We start from the raw sequence: 24,126 nt of genomic DNA, 5'->3' as shown, positions 1-24,126 counted from the left end.
TTAGTTCATTAATCAATTTAATTATTCAAGTAGGGGAAACAACTCTTAATTCACTAACAAGCTCTTCCGATGTATTGCTAGCTATTTTAATTCCATTGAATTACCTATCTTCCAATAGCGCAATCAAATATGAATTAAATCATTAAGTTATGTAGTTGTTCATGAATTTACAATTTAAGGTTGATAAATCATAAAAACCCCCCATGAGTCAAACCATATAGCTTCCGCATCAAGTTATTATTCTCATGTGTTTTATTAACCTTTTTCTTATCAAAGATCCTTCTTCCGATAGTGATAATTGAAATAAATCAATCTAGGGGAAAATTCTGCCTAGAAGCATTAAGTTCATCAATAAATCATAACTTGAATAAGGAAAAATAAATCTAATTGTATAAATTGGAAAAGAGATTAAGCTACATCAAACCCCTAGTATAAGAATTTAGTTACACATAGTACTTAAATAAAACTCAACAATACTTGATAAATATTCCATAATCAATAAAGATAATGAAAGAAATAAACAAGATTAAGAGTTTAGAAATAAGAACTAGTGATAGATAGCTTGGATGGCTTCCTTGAAATCTTGCACAACTCTTGAATACTTGAAATTTTGAAGAGAGGAAACTTTGTACAAGAAAAATAGAATGAGAGATGATCCCCTTACAATGAATTCCTCCTCTCTTTATATAGACTTCATGAGAGAGAAATCCCACCTTCTTTAGAGAATAATTCTCCTTATTTTAAGGGAATAAATTCTCCTTGTTTTAAGGGAATAAATTCTCCTTGTTTTAGGGGAATAATTCTCCTTATTTTAAGGGAATAAATTCTCCTTGTTTTAAGGGAATAAAGTCTCCTTGTTTTAAGGGAATAAAATTCTCCTTGTTTTAAGGGAATAAAATTTTCATTAGACTTTAAATTTCTCTCAATCACGGTCCGGGTATGCTAGAGTCTGTGTCTTCACTTGATTTTCCTTAAATCCAGCACGGGTGTGCTAACTAGCACCGGCAAGGCATGAGTGTGTTGCTTTATTTTACTCTTCTCTGTGCCAAAACCCTACAAATTTCCTTAAGATTAAGTGCATCATGATTCAAGGGAGCTTTGAACAAAAACATAAATAAAAATTAATTAAAGTAATTAAAAATACTACAAATCCTAATAAAAACCACATTAAAAAATATTATAAAAATAACACCTATCATGCATTACTAATAGGCCCGAACTATGTTTTATTTAAGATATTTGAGATTGCGCCAGAATCGTATGATTATTGGATATATATTTATGTATGGGCTTACTACTCTTAGGATTTTGTGTGGCATGTAGGGTTTGGTAGTTTAAGCTTACAACGGGCCTCGGGCGCTTTAAGCTTACTAGGACCCTAGTATCGGTCCGGCCTATAATTTCGGGTCGTGATAATTAATTAATATAATGTTTAATTAATTAATCTAGTAATAATATTTTTGAACATATTATATAACTCCAACTAAGTCCAAAATTAGCAAAATATATTATACAATTCTTTTCTACTTATTATTTATCAAGCTCTTTCTCTTTCTATTCTTAATTATCTGATATGGGATAAATGATTTAAATGTGTGTATACATATTTCACATAAATATATTCAAGAGAAGATTAATAGAAATATCAAATTTCATATAAACTTTTAGATCAATTAAATATTTATTATTCTTATTATTGTATAAGATTTTTTTTACCTTTATTGCCATAATCCCATTATTTTTAAGAGTATTATAAAAAATATCACATATTTTTTCTATAATAAAAAAGAAAAATATTAGGTAACTATTTTTTTCCTCAGACACTTGTCTATAAAAAAAAGAAAGTGAAAAAAATTAATTAATTATTCTCATATGCATCACTTTCATCATGAAATTATATTGTTTTTTTTATAGAAAGAACTAAATAAATTAAATATCAGAATATTTATATATAATATAATTTTAAAATTTATATTCAAAAATTTATTTTTTTGAAAATTTATTTTTAAAAAATATATCTAATCAAATCATATAAACATAAATAAAAAAATATTAATAAAAAAATATTTTTTCTATTTTTATCTCCCTCCAAAATAAAATAATTTAAATTATAATCAAAATTAAATTAAATAAATAATAAATTTAAAAAATAAAATATAAAAAATTTCAAATGTCTTATTATCATATATATTTATTAAAAAATAAATTTAAAAAAGATAAAACTCAAAATTTTCAATTCTTAATTATCTATATATATTTATTTGAAAAATAATTTTTATAAATTACATCCAATCAACTAATAAATTAATTTTATATATATATATATATATATATATATATATATATATAAATTTCACATAAATATATTCAAGAGAAGATTATTGCATAAATTTTTTTCACCTTTATTACCTTAATCTTATTATTTCTAAGAGTATTATAAAATAAAAATATCACATATTATTTTTTATAATAAAAAGAACTGTTAGTTAACTATTTTATTTTAGATAATCGTATATTAGAAAAAGAAAGCGAAAGAAAGTGAAGAAAAAATTAATTAAAAATTATCCTGTACACCATTTTATCATGAAATTATATTATTTTTCCATAGAAAAAAGTAAAAAAAATTAAATATTAGAATATTTATATGCAATATATTTAAAAAATTTATATTTAAAATTTTATTCTATTTGAAATTCATTTTTAAAAAATATATCCAATCAAAACATACAAACATAAAGAAAAAAAGAGTACTAATAAACTTTTTTCTATTTTTATCTCCCTCCTAAATAAAATACTTTAAATTATAATCAAAATGAAATTAAATAAATAATAAATTAAAAAAATAAAATATAAAAATTTTAAATGTCTCATTATTATATATATATATTTATTGAAAAATAAATTATATCCAATCAACTAATAAATTATATTTTTTAATTGGCCATCATTAAAGGTATTTTAAAACATTTTAAATTTCATTAAGGGTGATATATAGGTAATCTCATTATTCTCCTCCATTCCCACTGTTATATTCAAATACCCCGTAATTTTATTTTCAAAACTTTTGAATTTCTATTAAATCTAAAATCTCAATTTTTAACTATGTGGGCTATAAATACCAAACAATCTTAATTCGAGTCCAAATTTGTGAGTTGGATCCAAGCCCAAAATATATTATCGGAATTTTTTATTTTAGAACCTTTAAAATTTTCGAGAATAATATGGAATTCTAGCTACTAATCTATTATATATATATATATATATATATATATATATATATATATATATATATATATATATATATATATATATAAGTATATGTGTGTGTGTGTGTGTGTGTTACTAATATATAAATTAATTATCCTAAAATCAAATACTACTATTATTGTTATTATTGAGTAAATTGAGGAAATGTTCTACGACCTAACTAAAACAATTAAAATAAATCAATTCGGACTAGAAAAACAATTGATATCTTTGAAACCAAATCACTTAATTGGAGCAAACCGATTCAAATCGAACTAGAATGGTCTAGATCAGGTCTTTTCGACTTCTGGATCAAAGATCAGGGGTTTAGTTCTTCCTGACCTTCTTTGCATAAAACCTGAAATAATCTTCAGAAAAATTAAATGAATAAAAAGAAATGTCTAAATTAATAATAGGGTAATTCGTATTGATATTGGTAATGCCAATTCCCGACAACGGCGCCAAAAACTTGACAGTGCTTTCGCAAGTGTACGAAATCGCTACAAGTAATATATGATGAGTAGAATGTCGTTCCCACTTGGATTGTATATCAAGTACCAAAATTATGTTAACCTATTATTATTTAGACGATAAATGAGGAAATTGTTTCAAGAATGTAAATTTAATAAGTAAAATAAGAAGAAGTCAAGCAGGCAAAATTTGATTAGAGAAATCAAGGATTTAAAACTACTAGGGATTTTGATTTAATTTAATTCTATCCAATTTATTCTATTAGTTCATTAATCAATTTTAATTGTTTAAGTAGGGGAAACAACTTTAAACTCACTAACAAGCTCCCCCGATGTATTGTTAGCTATTTTAATTCCGTCTAGCTACCAATCTTCCCATAGTACAATCAAACATGAATTAATTCATTAAGTTTTATAGTTTCTTTATGAATTCATAAATTAAAGTTGTTAATTCATGAAAACCCCCCATGAGTCAAACCATATAGCTTCCGCATCAAATTATTATTTTCATGTGATTCATTAACTTTTTCATATAAAAAATCCTTCTTCGAATAGTGATTAATGAAATAACTCAATCCAGGGGAAAAACTTTGCCTGGAAGCATTAAGTTCATCAATAAATCGTAGCTCGAACAAAGAAAAACAAATATAATATTATAAATTGGAAAAGAAATTAAGCTACATCAAATCCCTAGTATGAGAATTTAGTGAGACACAGTGCTTAAATAAAACTCAATAATGCTTGATAAATATTTCATAATCAATCAGAACAATGAAAGAAAATAACAAGATTAAGAGTTTAGAAATACGAACTAGTTAACAATTAGCTCTGAATGGCTTCCTTGAATCCTTGCACAACTCTTGAATACTTGAACTCTTGAAGAAATGAAACTATATACAAGACTAAGAGAATGTGATCTGGGATGAGATAAAATAGAATGGGATGGTATGAGATGAGATGGATGGGGAGAGCTTACAATAAGCCCTTCCTCTCTTTATATAGACTTCTTGGAAAGAAATCCACATTGTTTAGGGAATAAAGTCCACATTGTTTAGGTAATAAAGTTCTCATTAGGCCTTAAATTTCTCTCAATCATGACTTTTCCATGTGCATAGATTAGAACTTGATTTGCATGTGAAGAAAGTATCCAAGGTGAGCTCATGAAATTGGTGGAAATTGGTTGGCAATTTTGACTCAATTCAGCTCTTGGTCTTTAACACGGGCATGCTATGAAGCACGGTCTAGGCGTGCTAGAACTTGGCTTTGTGGAGGGATGAGCATGGGCCGTGCTCAGAGGCACGCTTGAATAAGGTCTTGTAGCACGGGCGTGCCAAATAGCACGGCTAAGGCGTGCTAGGCTCTGGAAGTCCAGGATGAATGCAGCACGGCTGTGCTTCAGCAAGCACGCCCTTGGGTTGATGTCTCCTCTGTGGCATGAGCGTGCTGTCCAGCACGGCTGGGACGTGCTAGAGTCTGACTCTGCACTTGGTTCTCCTTGATTACAGCACAGGCGTGCTGATGTGCATGGCTTAGGCATTTTAGAGCCTGAGTACTTTGTTTTATTTTGCTCTTTACTATGCCAAAACCCTACAAATTTCCTTAAGACCAAGTGAATTGTGATTCAAGGAAGCTTTGAATAAAAACATAAACAAAACTAAATAAAAACTAATTTAAAGTAATTAAAAATACTAAAAATCGTAATAAAAATTATATTGAAAATATTATAAAATAACACTATCAAATCACATGAATTTGATAAAGAGAAGTGCGATGTTGTTGGGAATTTTGAAGTGGTCAAATAGGCCTAGTTGAATTATTATTACTCTTATCTCAGTTCCCTATGGTAATTTTGATACTAAATTAAGTTAGGAAATGGAAATAAGTTGGAAGGGTGGATAAACCATACAATGGCAATAGGAAATTTTCTTGGTGTAGGGGTAAATACAAATCAGCTATGTAGATAGAGGAAGGTGATCAAGAGTATTAAAGTTATCATTAGGAGAAACGGATTTGACAAAGACCTGTTTTGAGATCTTTAGCAATTGACAATAATTGTAAAGAAAGGAATTAAAAATTTTATCTTAACTAATGGTTTAAAACAACCTGAATGGTAACTCGAGGGTTGAATGACTTGATGGGATATCTGGATGATAAGATAGTATTAAGGTCAAGGTTTAAGCATTTTATTAATGATCTCTGAATTGATGGATAGTAAGTAAGGTAAATAATTATGGTCTAGTAAATATTAGATTGAAATACTGGTAGTTAAATAAATCATGATTGATAATATTATGTAGTACAGAGGGAATAAGCAAACGAAATAATTAATAAGAGTATCCTGATATCTTTGAAATGGATTAAAAAGTGGCTTAGGTGGAATGAAAAATGAATCAGCAAAAAGGTGAATTATAAAGGTTAATTTTTGACAAGTTTCAGGGTAACTCGAGAGATTAAGCATTAGAGAGGAACTAATGGTTGAGTAGAGAACATTAAAAAGCCTTTATAGAGGTATGATAACTAATAGTGTAATGATGTTCTTAGTTTTGGAGCTATCTAATAGCTGCACAAATGTATAGTAAGGGAGTGATCGGAAAAAACTATATATAAAAAAATAAAAAAATAGGACTTATATAGATAAGAACTAAAAGAGTGAACTAAAATCGCCCGGTGATAAAATAGATAACAAAAGTCGTAAGATGATTTTTATTGGAATTTTAGAATAAAGAAATAATTTTAAATTGTTGATTGAGAAAAGTTTTAGTGATAACAAATGTCAATTAAATGAGTTAAATCTTATTATTATAAATAAATTAAATTTCAATTGTTTTTGCTTCCTGTAAACTATATGCTTGGTCTTCATGGAGTAATACTTAATAACATTTAAAATTTTAAAGAAAAGATTTTTTTTAAAAGATTTCAGTAGTTGTCTGCTGATAGTATTGGAGATTAAGGCGATAGGCTTAAGTATCTTATAAACTTCAGCTAGTTGATACTATATAGTTGAACGAAATTTTATTCTAAATATGATGGTTGGCGATAGCAGTACAATAAGAATACCCCACCCATCTCTTTTTCTCGCTCTATATTTTTCGCTCTTGAGCTATCACCTTATTATTTGAAGTAATTTCTTATGACCTTGGAAATCGCCTATGTGTCTATTCTTATTCTTTCTTACAAGATTTCAATTCGAGGACGAATTGTCTTAAGGGGGGAGATTGAAATACCCAGTAATTTTATTTTCAAAACTTTTGAATTTCTATTAAATCGAAAATCTCGATTTTTAACTATATAAGCTATAAATACCAAGCAATCTTAATTCGAGTCCAAATTTATGATTTGGGTCCAAGCCCAAAATATATTATCAGAATTTTCAATTTGAGAACCTTTAAAATTTTTGAGAATAATATGGAACTCTACCTACTAATCTATTATAAATATATATATGTGTGTGAGTGACTAATATATAAATTAATTATCCTAAAATCAAGTACTATTATTATTGTTATTATTGAGTAAATTGAGGAAATGTTCTAGAACCTAACTAAAACAATGAAACTGAGTCAAATCACTTAATTGGACCAAATCGATTCGAATCGAACCGAAATGGTCTAGAAGCCACCTCACTTTCTCTCTTTCTCCCTCTATTCTTTTCTCTCTTCTTCGTGAGTGCCAGCGCTAGCGCCAGGGTCGTTCGCCCCTCCCTACCTGTTTTCGACCACGGTTCGACGCAAGGGAGGCGGCGATCGACTTCCCCAAAGTCGCCAATCCCTTCTCCGGGCTTCTCTCACGCCGATCGGACCTGCGGTGGCGTGAGTTGAGCTGTCTCCCTCGACAGCCTCTTCTCCTTCAACTTCCGGCAAACCATGCCGTTTCTGGCGATTTCAAGCCACAAATCAAGTGCGATCGACCTCCTCTCCTTCCTTGCTTCCGTTTCATGGCTTCAATTTGGAGTGATGTCGCCTAGATCGAATAAACCCAAGGAGGGACGGCTGGCCAAAGGTTTAGGGGCAATATCCGACCAAACAAGGCAAACTCAGCTTAAATTGGTTATATATTTGAGGTCCTTGCACGATTTCGAGCATTTTGGTGTAAATGCTGCTCAGTTCTGGCAATAGTCGATTTTCGGCCACCGTGCACGGCGGCGGTCCAGTGATCGGCCGGTGACACTTCGGCGAGGCCATAAGAGACAGAATTCTCGTCTCGATTTGGACAATGAGATGATGTTAAGGAAATTTCTATCGGTGAGCCTTACGACTTCAATACTAAATTCCCGATAATATTTGGTTGAGAGTTTATGGATCTAATTTCATTGTTTCGGTTTAATTAAGTTAAATATATATAACTAAAACAAAAAGTTATTAAAATGTTAGCTTAACCGAGTTGGTCGATCGATTAACCTAAGCCAAAGGGGAAGTTAGATTAAATCTAGTGTCTAATTGCTATTTTGGTAATATCCGCTTATCATAATGTTATGTAAATAATGGAGGACGGGCTTTGATGAAGGTTAATGTCCGATGGATGGGCTGCGTATTAAATTGTGCTTTTCATATGTGGATTGATAGCTATCCCCATTTACAAGGGAGATATTGCTGGATTTTCGGTAAAATGCTTAATAATGAATTAAAATAATTACATCATTAATTTAAAATGACTAATATATATATATATATATATATATATATATATATATATATATATATATATATATATATATATATATATATATATATATATATATATATATATATTACTAGTACTCATATTGCCAATATAATAATAGTAATAATAATTATTATTATTATTACCATTAAGCGTTAATTGCTATAATATTGATTAAGCCTCAATTAGAATAAATAAGTAGAAGAAAGAAATATAATTGTGTAGCTGCTATGATTAGCTAATGAATAAGAATTAAATTTCTTAAACCAAGATTCTTACTTAAAATTTTCTATCTGGATGCTTATAAGGTTCCAGAATGAAGAGACAAAAGCTGGAAGGAAGCAGTAATAAAGATAGTCCTTGAAAGGGCAATAAAGAATAGCGAGTAGTGTTAGATAATTCACATCATCCGCCTACATCTTTGCATTCATGCATTCACGGCTAAATGTTATCATGCATTTGTTAAATTGCTATATTGTGCTGCACTATTGTTGCGATTAAAATTTGCTTGATTACCTGTGTTGTGATATTGCTGTGCCTTATTTGTGTGGAATTGGGATGAAGTGGGTCACCATGGGATTGTGAGGGCGGTCTACGAGACCGTTGGCCATATGGGAGATCGGCGTCCCGTGTGCACCTGATAATATGATATGGATAATATGGATAAACCACATGGTGGCCTTTTGTTGGTATGGAAAAGAAAAGAGAGACTGGAAAAATAATGAGAGGGCTGGTCAAATGAGGATTAGACCGGTCAGCCATGTATAGGGGATCGGTTCCCTGGTGCACTCGTTATGAGAGGATGGGCCATGTGGGAGGACAGCTCATTGGGGGTTTCGGTGACGCCACTGACTAATTTCCACGTGATGTGATTATGTGAAGATGATAAGATTTGTGGTTGCTGCTATATTGCCATTTGTGTGACAAACTGCATGATCATATAACTAGTCGAAGGACTAAAACGATTTATTGTAGCATATGTGTGAATGCGTGGGGTGAGAGGGTTATCTAATCCTACTCATTGAGTTTGACGCTCACCTCTGGCTACTATTTTTTTTTTTTTTTTAAGGAAATAAGGAGAAAGAAAAGTCCTATGGAGTTGAAATATTAACTATAGAAGACTATTAACGATTGTAATAAAGATGTAAATGTAAAGATCTGTAAAATATAGAGTTCCACAATTGTATTCCAAATGGGTTGTCAATGGACAAATAAAGTATATATGTTAATTATATAAAGTGTACTTTTGATATGTTTATGGAACAAAGTTGTTTGGCCCGAAGCTACAATTATATTAGAATATGGATGAATTAATATAGGCTTATTACGGGTCTCAGAGGCCTTAAGTCCACTCAGATCCTAGTGCCAGTCCGGCCTACAGAAATGGGTCGTGACATATATACAGTATAAATATATATTAAAAAAGAGTACAATTTGCGGCAATTTTATGTTCATATAAATGAATATTATATTATTTTATTATAACATGTCTTGCACTAAGAGTTCCGCACCTCGCCAAAAATGGCCTTCTTGGCTTCTTTGGCTTCAATTCTGTATTTCCTTAGTTTTTAGCAAGCCTGCCTTGTGATACTGAACACAAGATTTGAGATTAGAAAGTCTCCTCAAACCTATTTTCTCTCTCTATCTTACTTTATTATATTTGTGGCCAACTAGTTCATCTTCAACCTTCTGTCTTCCATTTCATTTTCAGTAAAAAAGTTGAAAACTCTTCACCTCTTCAACTCTTTCATAGTATTAAAATTCATACCCACCTTAAACCTCTTCAAGTCCACTTGGTTAGTAAACAAGCCTTTTTGGTTAGGATCTCTTAAAACCTTGTCAGAGGCTTCCGATCTACATGTGCTTTTTCCGATTAAGCAAGCCGTTTTGCTTTCTAAGCTCCTAATATTTTCTTTTTTTTATTAGTTATTTGAATTGAATCGTAATAAATTACCGGGCCGGTTCGCCAGTTTTTGTCCGGTTTCACAATTCTCACTGATATTTTAACATTCTATTTTCACTATTCAACCCGGATCGGACCACAGTCTGGTTCTTAATTAAACCGATTGAACTGGCTAATGTGGTCCAGTTTTCAAAACCATGCTAAAAACACTAATTTTACTTTAATTGCAATATAAATTGGAGTCAATATAACTGGAACAATTATTTTAATCGTGTTCTCTTTTATCATATCATTTCTTGGCTAATTGCTATTATTCTTATAATTATTAAACCAATCTATCATGCGGTATTGCATTTATAATTCGGTTCTTTTCGAATTTCATAATAAGTCCAAGTCTACATTAAATAGGAAAATTAATAATCAATCAAAATTAAATTAGTTTTATTTTTTCAACCAATAGAATCTATTCATAAATTTAGTTGGGTCGTATATATTAACTAAAGAATTTATATTTAAATAAAAAATTTTAGTGGCATTTTGCAATACTTAATTACATATAAAGTTTTATATTTAAATATACTAACTAAAGAATTTATATTTAAATAGAAAAGCTAATAACGAATCAAAATTAAATTATCTTTATTTTTCAACCAATAGAATCAATTCATAAATTTAGTAGCACGGTATATATTAACTAAAGAATTTATATTTAAATAAAAAAATTAATAATCAATTAAAATTAAATTACCTTTTATTTTTTAACCAATAGAATTAAAATCTTTAAAGATACTTTTGTCAATCTATAAACTTAATAGGGGGCGTTTTAGAAGCCTAATGTTTCCCCTATATATACTTTTATATATACTAGTCCTTTTATGGCATGCATTGTACATTGACTATACTCGTTATATGTATTCGTTCAATTCTTTATGTCATTGCTCACTTTACTTATTATTTATATTCATTTTTATTTTTTAATTAAATATTGATTATAATTTTTATATTATATTATTTAGATTTTTATCATATCTCCATTTATTAAAAATTCATTATAACTGTATATATAATTCTACGATATCACTTAATAAATACATTTTAATATATAGATACATAGATATAATAATAAAATATTTTATATATTTTTAAAATTATAATTTTCAACTGTTCGTCAGTACACATACACATATGTTTAATTTATTTAAAAATAAATTTTAAAAGTAAAATTTAAGATTTTAAAAGGCTTAATTATATATATTCTATTTAAAAATTTATTTTTTAAAAACTATATCCAATCAAATTATACAAACATAAAGAAAAAAATATTATAAAAGAATTTACTTTTTTCTTTTTTAATTCTCTACTAAATAGAATGTTATGATAAAACATGATCAAAACGTTTCTGTTGCTTGTTTATTTTTATATACAATGTTAACTATTTATTATAATTTCTCTCTTATATTGTGTATATCTTTTTAATGTTAGAACTTCAACTTTTTATTGTAGATGTATAAATAGTTAAAAATAAGTTAAATATTTTAATCAAGTTAAACTACCTAAGTTTAAGTAATTTATATTTAAAATAGTTGATTTTAATAATTTGTATACCATTTAATTTTAAAAATTATTTATAAAATTTATCAATTTTAAAAAAATTAATTCAAATATAATCAATTTAATAAATAAAAAATCTAAACTTCAGTGAACTTTTCCTTATACTAAATATATAAAAATATATAAATTTATATAAAAATTATATTGGATTCATTTAGATCAAATACGATTCAAATAAAATTGTTAATATTTCATAAAACTTATGAATAGTTACAAAAATTTGAATTTTTTACATGTTTGACCAAATAAGAAAATCATTATATATGATATTGTAAAGAAATTTTGCTTGAGGATCTATAATCAATTGGTTTTACTTAATAAAATGAGGGATAAGTTTTGAAACTAATTTTAGGTAGGTGGGCATACATGATTACCTTAATTTGAAACCACACAGAATTAAATTAAAATAGAGTAAATTTTCAAAATGAAAACAGCCTCAAATTAAATATAGTTTAAAATCTAATTAGTTCAATCTGTTTTATAATACTATTAAATTATTTGTTATAATAATATTAGATATAATACTAAATATACATGTAATTTATAAGTTATATAAAAAAATTATATAGGAAAAATTGCATCTCTAAATTAAAAATTAAGTTAAATTTAAGTTTCTTCCCTAAATATTAAATTCATTTTTAATTAGTGAAGAATATTTCAATCAATTAGATTAAGAGCCTCACATCATTTTAATATTTATTACATAAAACACTATAATTTTTAATTTAAATAATAAAATATATAATTATTTTAATATTTTAAATTAAATATTATATCTAAAAATGAAAATTATATACTTATCAGTTGGTTCTTCAATTGATTTCGGTTCGGTGTTGGGATCCAATATGATTATGATTCAATTTTAGTTCAATTCTTAGCAATAATCAAAACCAAAAATAACTTGTAAATCTTTTCAATTTCGATTTTGATTCCGGTTCTTTTAAAATGATTTTTTTGATTCCTGTTCAATCCTGTTAAGTTCTGCGGTTCGATTCATTTTTCCAAGAACCATTTGCACAACCCTATTACGGGTAATTCATTCATAGTTGAATGATGGCTATAGATTATTTCCAGCTATTACTTTTATACTAGAGTATTGCTTATTATTTCTATGAGATATTTTATGAAGCTTGTATATTTTTAAGTTTGATTTAGTCAAGTTTAATTTATGTAACCTCTTTTAATAAATGAATTTAGTTTAGTTAAAAAAATCTTGATCCATCGTAGTTTATTAATATTGTCATTTATACTTTAGTTTATAACTAAAAATAAAAAAAAATTTATATTGAAAAGGAAAAATTAATAATCAAGCGAGAAATTAAAAAAATAGATTTGTTCAAATGAGTTTTTGTTATTATTATTCTCCAACGAGCTTTGTTGCTTTTAAGGATTGAAATAGATTATTAAACTACTGTTTGTTACTCAAAATACTTTTTGGATTTTTCTGACATTTGGGGGCATCAAAAAATTAGATGGAAGAATGGACTATTTGTATTTCTCAAACAACATGAATGTATTAAAACAGTTTTGGTTCGGAGCAAGAGTCACAGTTAAGACTCTTCGCCCCTTCCTGCAGGTGCGTTTAGTGAGAACTGAATCCGAAAGCTCTTCTCACATGTCCAGCTTGCGTTTAGTGGGAACCGAATCCGAGAGTTCTTCTCACATGCCCAGCTTGTGTTTAGTGGGAACCGAACCCGAGAGCTCTTCGCACATGTCCAGCTTGCGTTGCCAACTTTATCACAATCCATAGGTTAGATTTCATAACTTTTAATTGTGTCATTGCGATTTATCTAAGTATTTTAGCTAGTATATCGCCTCCATTAGTAACTATTAAAGATAAAATCTTCAAGGCTTTAACCATTATTAGCATTTTGCTCATAACTTGAAAAAATAAGAGACAGAAGTGAATGTCAAACTCAACCAATGGAATTAAATAATACATGTTTGGTGTCAAACAATTGTGCTAACCATTTTTTTTTTTTTTTTTTTTTTGTGTAATCAGGAGGTTTAATCCTCTTAGGCCGTAGAACGTAAGGATTTTTGTTACTCTCCTAGTGAAGTGCGCTTCCTAGGGATCAAACTTATATTTTCACCATTACGGGGATTGAAGTCGCTTACCACCCTAACCAACACCTTGTTGGTTCAACTATGCTAACTTTTGTGCTCATACAATATGTCAAACATAAATGACACCCAATAATCATATAATAGATGGTCTTATTCAGAAAGAACCATAAACCTAATTTTTGATAACCATAACTATCCAACGTACAGTAGGATATTTAAAGCCCCGATATATAGATGATTCATAAAGATCACTTGTATCATATGTCCAACATACAGTAGAATAGTTAAAACCCTCGATGCGTAAACTCATTATAATCACATATATTGAAATTCATTTATTTCTCTCAGGAGTGGCTTGCTTTGGGTTTGGTGTTAAATCATATAATAATAGGATAGCTTTGGGTTGAAACTATTCACCTTCTTCCTCAATTTCTTCCTTCCTAGTCAGCATTCATGAATTTTTAAGTTTACTTTATCCTTGACATATGATCAACAAAAATCTATCTAAATTAAAGGATAATCATACCTTTCAAATGATTCAATTTCTCCAACTACCTTATAAACACTTAATTAAGTCTTTTACTCTATTTATCTACATATGATTAATATTTTACTCCAATAATTTCATTCTTTCTTCTTTTGCATCTATTATATATATATATATATATATATATATATATATATATATATATATATATATATATATATATATATATATATATATATATATATATAAAATACCTATTGTTATGTTTGGTCAATTCCTTCATTACCATTCCTAGTTCTATGTTATTTCATCCTTTCGAATCTTTTGATGCAAAACTAGTAGATTACTTTATTCTACACATCCCTTATTAAATCCTTTTCTATTGGGCTTAGCCCTCTTTAAGCATGTTTCCTCTTTTTATTGTCATTTTCACCACATTAACCTTTCCATCCAATCCTTTCACTTAATTGACTTTATTTAGTCTAATTTAATGCTTCTAGTCTAACCACTTATATTCCATTCCATCAAGTTTTCTTATTCCTTTCTTTTTTTTTTTTTCAAATTCTAACTCCATCTTTGTGACTCATAAACAATGTTTATAAAAATGAGATTATTGAAAATATTTAGACTTTAGGATTTAAGAACTTAAATAATAAAAATCTTTATGAACATGTATTTCCTAGTATGCTATGTATATAAAACATTTAAAAAAACTTATTTTAAAAATGAGTCGATAATATCATATTTTTCCTTGGAAAACTTAATACAAGTAAAGGAATTTAGAGTCAGTTAAAATAAAATTTTACAAAATGCGATAATGAAAATAACAAAATAACAGCATTATTGTATCATATCCTTTTAAAACCGAAATTCAATGGAATCTCAGATAACTCGAGATATTAAAAGGAGTAAACATGATATTTTCAAACATGAATTTTTCTTTTAAAACCTTGTTCAAACATTGTCTAACATTGAGATGTTAGTTGGATTGGAATTTAGAGCATTCTGGTAAAATGCTTTTGATTCTAGGCACAATTTGTTTTCTATTCCTTTCCATATCATTGTGTGTTCCTTAAATGTCATTTCTGTATTTATTAATATTTTGCTTGCACTTAACTCGATATTCTCTATTTACTCCAAATATTCACCTTATGCCTACTACCCTTCAATTCAAAGATCTACAGTAAAATCGCTAAAGTCCTAACTTTTAGTATATTTATAGCACTTCAAAATCTATTTTACCTTCCAAATATCCCATTAAATCAATTTAAACAGCTCCTAAAATATGTATATTCCTGCTTGATTTATATATCGTTTCTTGGGCCTTTAACTATTCAGGTTCATTGCTACGGTTTTTCTTTTTAATTTAAATATTCAAGAGTCCTATACTCTTGATATAGTTATCACTCATCTTCTACATCAAAGTTGTCCTCTCAAATCATTCTAGTATTCATACTCTTAACTTAGCATTAAACTCCAACTATGGTTGTAATCATTCCATTTAATTGTCTAATTCAATTAGCCCCGTGATATATATGGATAACTTTCCAAATACAATTATCGTTACATTATTATATAATATATTTCCTATATAAATAGGCAAGTTTTAAAATTATTTATAATGTGATTTAAATTCAAAATCAAATTGGGTCAAATTTAAATAGCAAGGGAATGCTATAGCAAAAAGTTAATATTTTAAGAATTTGAGTAGTAAGCCAGATTACTTGAATATAAGTTCATGTTTACAATAGAGTCGTTTATCCTCTTCATCTAAAGTCTTAGATATGCAATAAGAAAATTCAAGATTTCGTATATAAATTAGATATGCAACCATAATCAATAGCATAATTATATTTAATTTGACAATAGTTCACGTGCAAGTAACTAAGTCTCTTATTATAGCCATTGATTCTACTAATGCTATAAATATCCTCATTCATAGTTTACCACATAATGAACGTTCTCATTTATTCCATAACATTATCCTAATTATTGCAGGAATAGATTCCATATAAAAAGTAGTGTACTGAGTGATGAAGTTAATCCATTAACATTGAGTGTTTCTCTATTTGCAGGTCTAGGAGATGGTTCCTATCTTAGAACCTGCAACTGTTGTGATAGACCACCTTTATTGTTTATTTATCATACTCATCCTTATTTCCTTTCACTTATAATCTACCAATTTATACAATAGGTACAGATTTTCCAACCTCATAGGATTTAGTGCGTCCACCATCCCTTGAGAGAAAAATCACCAAGTTTCTTTCCTTATGTTGGTTATAGCCGATCCCAGCATAAATAAATTCGTAGTCCATACCTATCCCACAATGATTGCAATAACTTTTGCCTTACCCATTTCAATCATCTAGGGGTCATTCCTAATAATATATACAAACTCATTCTCATGTATTCCAAATTCAAGGAATAGCACATACGTTCAACGAAATGGAAATTTATTCTAAGCATAACAATAAGGGAGACTCTAAAATAGAAGTAAAGGAGACAAAGAAAGATGAGATGGAATTCCATATATTCCACAGTTACGTTATAAAGTTCTAACGTAAGTTCTGATATTAACTTTGTCACGATCCAAAACCATGGGCCAAGCCGGCATTAGGATCCAGATAAATTTAAAGTCTTCGAGACTCGTAGTAAACCTAACTCACATGAATCCATTTCTTTAAATCGATTCTAGAAACAATAAAGCCATATTATGATAGCAATTAATATTTGTTTTAATTTATTAAAGCCTTCTATTTATAATTAATAATTATGAAATATATTGGGAAAATACCCAAAATATAACACTGCCAGAATGGCTTGGCCGAAATTATGGAGATGGTGGCCGCAACCTCAAGATTGGTGGTTGGGAAGCCGTCAGCGACGGGGGAAGGGCCAAGTCAACTGGCCTTTAGCTCATCTCATTGGAAAATGGACAAAGATAGCAGACTGTCCCGATCACAAAACACGGCGACTGCTTGCCACGCTTGTTGTGCCTCTTGGAAACAAACGGAGAGAGAGAGAGGCTACGGTATCGACAAGGGAGGTGCTGGAGCCATTCAGTTGTGACAAGATTGCCAGAGATGAGTAGAGGTGTTGCTGCGTCAATCGCTAAGGAGAAATCGTAGCTCCCCTGCCTACTGCATTCACCGGAGACGAGAACCAAGAGAGGGAATTTGATGGCGCAATGGCAAGGAGGAGGTGGCATCGGCTGGCTCAGGTGGTGGCTAAAAAAAAACAAAAGAGAGAGAGAGAGAGAGAGAGAGAGAGAGAGAGAGAGAGAGAGAGGAAGCGGCGGGTTTTCTAGGTCATTCTGGTTTGATTTGAATCGGATTTGATCCAAATTAAGGATTTGATCTGGTTTTCACTTGGTTTATAGGTTTTAAATCTGGTTTGAAGATTTTCAACAGGTTGAAATTGAATTTTTGGGTTACTTGGTTATACTAGAATTTTACTGGATAAATAATATTATACTACATAGATAAACGTCCTATAGATAAAAATATATATCAATTTATAATTGTTGAACCCATTTTGTGTTTTTTAGAATTGGGTTTTGTATTCTGGATTGGGCTTGAATCTTATTTAATTACGGCCCAATTAATTTTATTTTGGATAGTTAATTAATTAATTAATTTTTATTAATTAGTTAATTAATTAATTAAAAGAAAGAGACAATAAAAACGTGGGCTGCAATTGAACAAAGAGCACTTCTCAAGCAGTTGCTCACCTATAGGAATGTGGGAGATCAAATGAGCTCCTGAGAACGTGTGTTAGTGACTCCTTTTGATAACTGTCTATGGAACTTATAAAAGCAGCAAGAGAAGGCGAATAAAAATACAACCAAAATTCTTAGACGAATTCAACCAAACTCTCCAATAAGTCAAACAATTTTATTTTCGAAGCATTATCTTTATTTTTCCTAAGCACAATTTATTTACGTTTCTTATAAATTACAAGCTTTCATTTCAATACAAGCAATCAAAATTTACTTTTCAAGCAATCAAAATTTACTTTCAAGCAATCAAGCACAATAGGTGAAGCGTTTACCATGGACCCAACCCATAGCCTAAAAGTCAGATTAAGCGCGATATTAATTCCTCAATTAGTGTACTTCACACACCTAGCATACCTGTGATTAATTCTCCAACTCAAGCTGTCAGCCAGTGGATTCGATGCTTTTTTTTTCCAAAAAAGAACGAACGATAATAAACTTCACATTCTATCTATACATTGACGAACGTCCATAGCTAAAATAGAGTGAAAATTGTTGACGTTTATTTTATTTTAAACGTTCATCTTCCTAATTTTTAGCTAAATAGGAAATTGTTGACGTTTATTTTATTCGTGGTGGTAAAATTATTTTATTTTAAATAATAATTTAAACGTCAACAATTAAAATTTTTAAAAATTATAATATATTTATTGTTTAGCTAAATAATAATATAATAATTATTATTATTTTCTATTTAGAATTAGATTAAATTTTCTAGTAAAATTTGGAGTCAAATAGGAAATGAACATAACCAATCAAGATTAAATTTTATTTTTCAACAAATAAAATTTTCTACTCAATGATATTTTTATCAATCCATAAACTTAGCAGGGCATTTTAGGAACCCCTTTCGACTTTTATATATATTATAGATAAAATATAATATTTAATTATAAATTTGTAAATAAAAATTATATAATAAAAATTTTCCTTTGATCAGGAAAATATTTTCCGTTGACTAATTTTTCTAAAAACCCCAAATAACAGAATATTGTGGAAAATATTTTTCTATAAGTTATTTTACGGAAACAAACGGAGTCTTATGCAATAATATTTTTTAAAATATTTCCAAAATTATCGGTGTACCAATATGTTGGTACTAAGAATAACTCTTGAGATAAGGATGATACTGAATCAAATTGATGTAAAGTTTTCGGTGTATGTTTTTTTAAGCTAATTAAACGCTTTTCGAACTTCTTCAATTTCGCAAGTTTTGGCTATTATGTCTAAAATTTAATTTATCCATATTGAGCAATTAAATTATTGTTATGAATGATACTGAAGACTAATTTAATATTTTCTCAGAAGCAGTTCAATTTTATATTTTAAGTGTTCGACACATTAGGTTGTATAATTTTGTATTAAGTCGTGAAGTTTAATTATTTTGTCTACACTGACCTCTTAAACAATTATTTACAATAGTGTGGTTATTTTCCTCCAAGTATTATTTTGCATGCTTTGGCTTTTGATTCTATTAATATATAACTAAATTTGCATTTTCAAAAAAAAAAAAACAATTATTTACAATAAATTGAGAAATATATATATAATTTCTTAAAGGGGAATGTTTTATTTTGTTTTCTGAAAGAAATACCTAAGCTCTAGCTCATAGTATTTGAATGAAAAGATAAAACATCATACAAGAAAGAAAGAGAAGATACCCTCAACTAGGGAATGTTTTTACAAAAAGTCTTTTGTTTATTTATGTATTTATATTATATTATTTTATCAAGATACTTCAGTTTACGGAAAGATTTATGTACATGTATCAAATCAATTATAATATTTTGGTTCAAATTAGGATATTTCTGACTATAGGAAAAAAGAACAAAATATTAATATTTATAGATTATTATAAGAAACCCAAACTTTGCGGATAATTTTAGTTGTATCTTATATTTATATACAAAAATGGACTACTTAAATATCACTTTTTCTTTCAAAAAAAAAGTTTACATTTAGGGTTTGTTCGGTAAAATTAGTTATTTTGGTAGTTGTTAATTGTTTTAGTAGGGTTTAGGGTTTAGTTGTTAGTTATTTAAGTAACTTTTCATAAAACGCTAAAAAGCTAAACGTTACATGAATTAACTACCTTCATATATGAAAATTAGTTTAAATGCTATGTTACCGAACACTATAAAAAATAGAGTTTAGCGTTTTGACTGATCAAAATGATAAAAATTACTTAAAAAGCTGTTACCGTACACAATCTTATTTAACTAATTCCTATACATATATGGAGATAACTTGAAAAAAATAACTGGCATAAATGAATTTTATAATTTTTTATGAATATCAGACTTGCATGTTAATTTTATAACATGAAAGAAAATATTCTTTTTTTATGTTTTCAGAACATTATAGTTTTTTTTAAGGATATTTTTTTAGATGTATATGGTTATGCTTATTTTAAAATTTTAAATAAATAATCATATATGAACAAAGATGAAGTTACGTATCAAAAATTTTTCAAGATAACAATATAATTCAATAATATAGTTATTCAAACAACTTATTAATATCTGCGCAAGAAACGTGGAATTACGATTGCTATATTTATATAGCTCGCATAATAGAATAAACAATTTCAGATTATATTGCCCATTCTTATGAGACTGAAACCGATGAGCAGCCTTTTGTTGAGACTTGAGACCAAATCGAAAATGGATGAACTGAAATCTAATTCAATTCTTAATTAATTTCACTACGAATACATCTTTGATTTATTAAAATTATAACCAAATAATTCTCTTTGATTGCCAATATATATAATTGCATAGATATGGCTTTTGAAAAACACTTCTTTCCCATAATTATTGTAACAAAATTTCATGAAATTGGTTTTGTGGGTTAGCTAACTTGGAAATGATTTCTAAAAAAATTTATTTGTGATATTGATTTTTTTTTTCCTATAGATATCAACCTTCCAAAAACATACACTTGAAGAATAAAGAGAAAATTTTATATAAAGAAAAAAAAGAAAAAAAAGCATCCATCAACATTTAAATTGAAAAGGAAAAATAATTATTTCATTCCTGAAATTTTATAAAATTAATTAACTCGTTCTCGTATTTTTATATATTAGGTATCTAGTCCATGAGGTTTGGTTCATCATTAGATTGTGTTAGAACTTTATTTGAAGCAAAACTATACGTTGAGTTATAGCCAAAATACTCTCCAATTGCTGACATTGCTAAAAAAGTGGCTTTGACTAACAGCTCTTTCCCAAAAATATGTTAAGAAAATTTCATGCAATTGGTTTGTGAGATTGGTTAAGCTAATATCCCCACTTTCCAGAAAGTTTTGTCTGTGATTTTGAATTTTCTTTTATTTTTCCAAGAAATCAACCCTCAAAAAACATATAGATATCGAAGAACAAAGGGAAAATCTTTTTTATTAAAAATAGGAAAAAACTCCCATCAAACACTTACATTGAAAACGTACAATTATTTATTTTGGGCATACAAACTTTATTAAGGAGGCTGTTATGGCTATAGCCACAGCCATTTTGGTTACAAACACAAAGCTCTAATAGATAAGTAGGAAATTGGTCAAGGATAAACCTCAATAAGAGCTCTAGGACCAAGCACATAGTTAATTTTATATTTCGCAAACCAGCATCAAAGAAGAGCTTTGCATACTTCTTCCTTTCTCTGCTTGCCAGTGAGACATGCCATCGCTGTCATATCAAACAAAAGCTCAGTTTCAGCCAAATCATCATCCGAATTTTTGTTTCCCATCACCATGTCAATGATTATGACCTTGTTATTATTCTCTCGCTTGCCATTTCTTGTTATTGCCTCTTTGCAATTCTTCAGTATCTTCACACAGTATTCGTCAGCCCAGTCATGCAATACCCACTGTTTATCAAATCAATTGTGTTAGCAAATTACAGCGTAACATCCCAATTGATATAAAGTTAATTATACATATTGATCAAAGCTGAGAAAGAAATAACAGACCTTGATCAAAGCTGCATCTACACGAGGAGCAACTCGAAACATGTCACCTACAACAAAATTCAAATTCTTGTCGCCTTGCGAATCAGCAACAGCAACAACATGTGCAAGATCCAAAACAGTACACTTTATACTGGGAAAAGCATTAGCAATAGCCTTAGACATATTTCCAGTGCCACCTGCAACGTCCACCAAAGAATTCAACCCTTTAAATACCTCCTTACACTTAAGAGCCGCCACCTGACCAAGAAAAATGCTATCACTGGCCGTAACTTCATTCACCATTATTAGCCCTAATGTCATGCCCTGCACATTCATATAGTGATTTTCCAGAGGCAGTTACAAATGGTGTTTGATCATCGTTTTTCAGCCATTTGCTCAAACAATTAAATGGGCCCATCATAATTGGGTCAAGCAAAAGAGATATAAAAGATATTGAACCGAAAGAAGTGTCTTTTAGAAGAAAACGAGAGGATGAGCTAAGGCAACAGCCTTCTTCTTGAAAAGAAAATAAACCAGAATGAACGAGAAATCGCATCAGACGGTAAACATGGTGAGTTTTAGCAGAGTTAACCTCTAAGGCAGAAACAAGATCAGAGAGAGGCATGGGCTGGCCATGGTTGTTAATAATATCAGGAATCCCTAATTCAACTGCGCACTTGAGAGACATGGACTTTATGAATTGCAGAGTATGATTCCACATATGAGTCTGAGCTTTAAGTAGCTCATCTACGTTTTCTTCAGTAACCAAATCCATAAGACCACAGAGCACTAACTAAGAAACTATACCAGCTGTTGATACCTACACTTGATTGAATTGTTAACCCTCTCTCTATATACAGCAGTGGAACCTTTTTTTTTTTTTTTTTTTTTTTTTTTTTTGGTAGAAATATAAAAGTGGAATGACAGTCTTTTTCGCAACTGCACGAAATCGCAACAAGTAATAAATAATGATTAGAGTATCGCCCCACAAGAATTGTATACTAAGTACCAAAATTGTGTTAACATATTATTATTTAAATGATAATAAGTAGAATTATTTTAAGAGATTAAATTAAAAGAAATAAAAGAAAATAAAAGAAATCAAGCAAGACAATTTGATGAAAAGGAAATCAAGGATTAAAAACTACTAGGGATTTTGATTTCACTTAATTCTATCCAATTTATTCTATTAGTTTGATAACAATTTTAATTGTTGAAGTATGGGGAAACAACTCTAAAATTACTAACAAGCTCTCCCAATGTATTGTTAGCTATTTTAACCTGGTCTAATTACCCATCTTCCAATAGCGCAATCAAACATGAATTAAATCATTAAGTTTTATGGTTTGCTTCTGAATTCATAACCTAAGGTCGTTAACTTATAAAAACCCTCTATGAGTCACACTACATAGCTTCCGCATCAAGTTATTATTCTCATATAATTTATTACATTTTTCATATCAAAAACCCTTTTCCCGATAGTGATTAATGAAATAAATCAATCCAGGGGAGAAACTCTACCTGGAAGCGTTAAGTTCAATAATAAATTATATTTTGAACAAAGAAAAGTAAATCTAATATTATAAATTGAAATTGAAATTAAGCTAAATCAAATCCCTAGTATGAGAGTTTAGTTCAACATAAAAATTAAATAAAACTCAATTAAACTTATAAATAATTCCATAAAGAATAATAAACAAAAAGAGAGTTTTAGAAATAAAAACTAGGGCTTCCTTAAATCTTGACACCGATCTTGAGCACTTGAAGTTTTGAAGAGAAAAAACTATGTAGAAAATAATAGAACAAGAGATGGTATATATAATGAATGGATTCAACCCCCAATCATGGCTAGTCTCTCTCTTTATATAGACTTTCTGGAATATCTTCGTGTTCGTTTAGGAAAGTAAATCTCTATCGCGTAAGAAATCTTTTGGAGATAGAAAACTGTTTAAGCTTTGTATTTCTTT

General features: G+C 28.9%; 1 pseudogene across 1 annotated transcript; it reads right to left on the bottom strand.

Annotated features, from left to right (window-relative positions):
• Positions 1–21,769: 21,769 nt before the first annotated feature.
• On the bottom strand, positions 21,770–22,939 carry LOC105636473 (trans-resveratrol di-O-methyltransferase-like; annotated as a pseudogene). The gene is made up of 2 exons (XR_016322204.1): positions 22,181–22,939; positions 21,770–22,078 (listed from the first exon to the last, which is right to left on the bottom strand). The product of XR_016322204.1 is annotated as a trans-resveratrol di-O-methyltransferase-like (transcript).
• Between the last annotated feature and the right edge of the window lie 1,187 nt (positions 22,940–24,126).

This window comes from Jatropha curcas, chromosome 8, assembly GCF_041381405.1.
Source record: "Jatropha curcas cultivar XTBG-Jc1 chromosome 8, XTBG_Jcur_1.0, whole genome shotgun sequence".
Lineage (NCBI taxonomy): Eukaryota > Viridiplantae > Streptophyta > Magnoliopsida > Malpighiales > Euphorbiaceae > Jatropha > Jatropha curcas.
The sequence above is the reverse complement of the archived record's forward strand: the minus strand, read 5'-3'. Positions and strand labels throughout refer to the sequence as shown.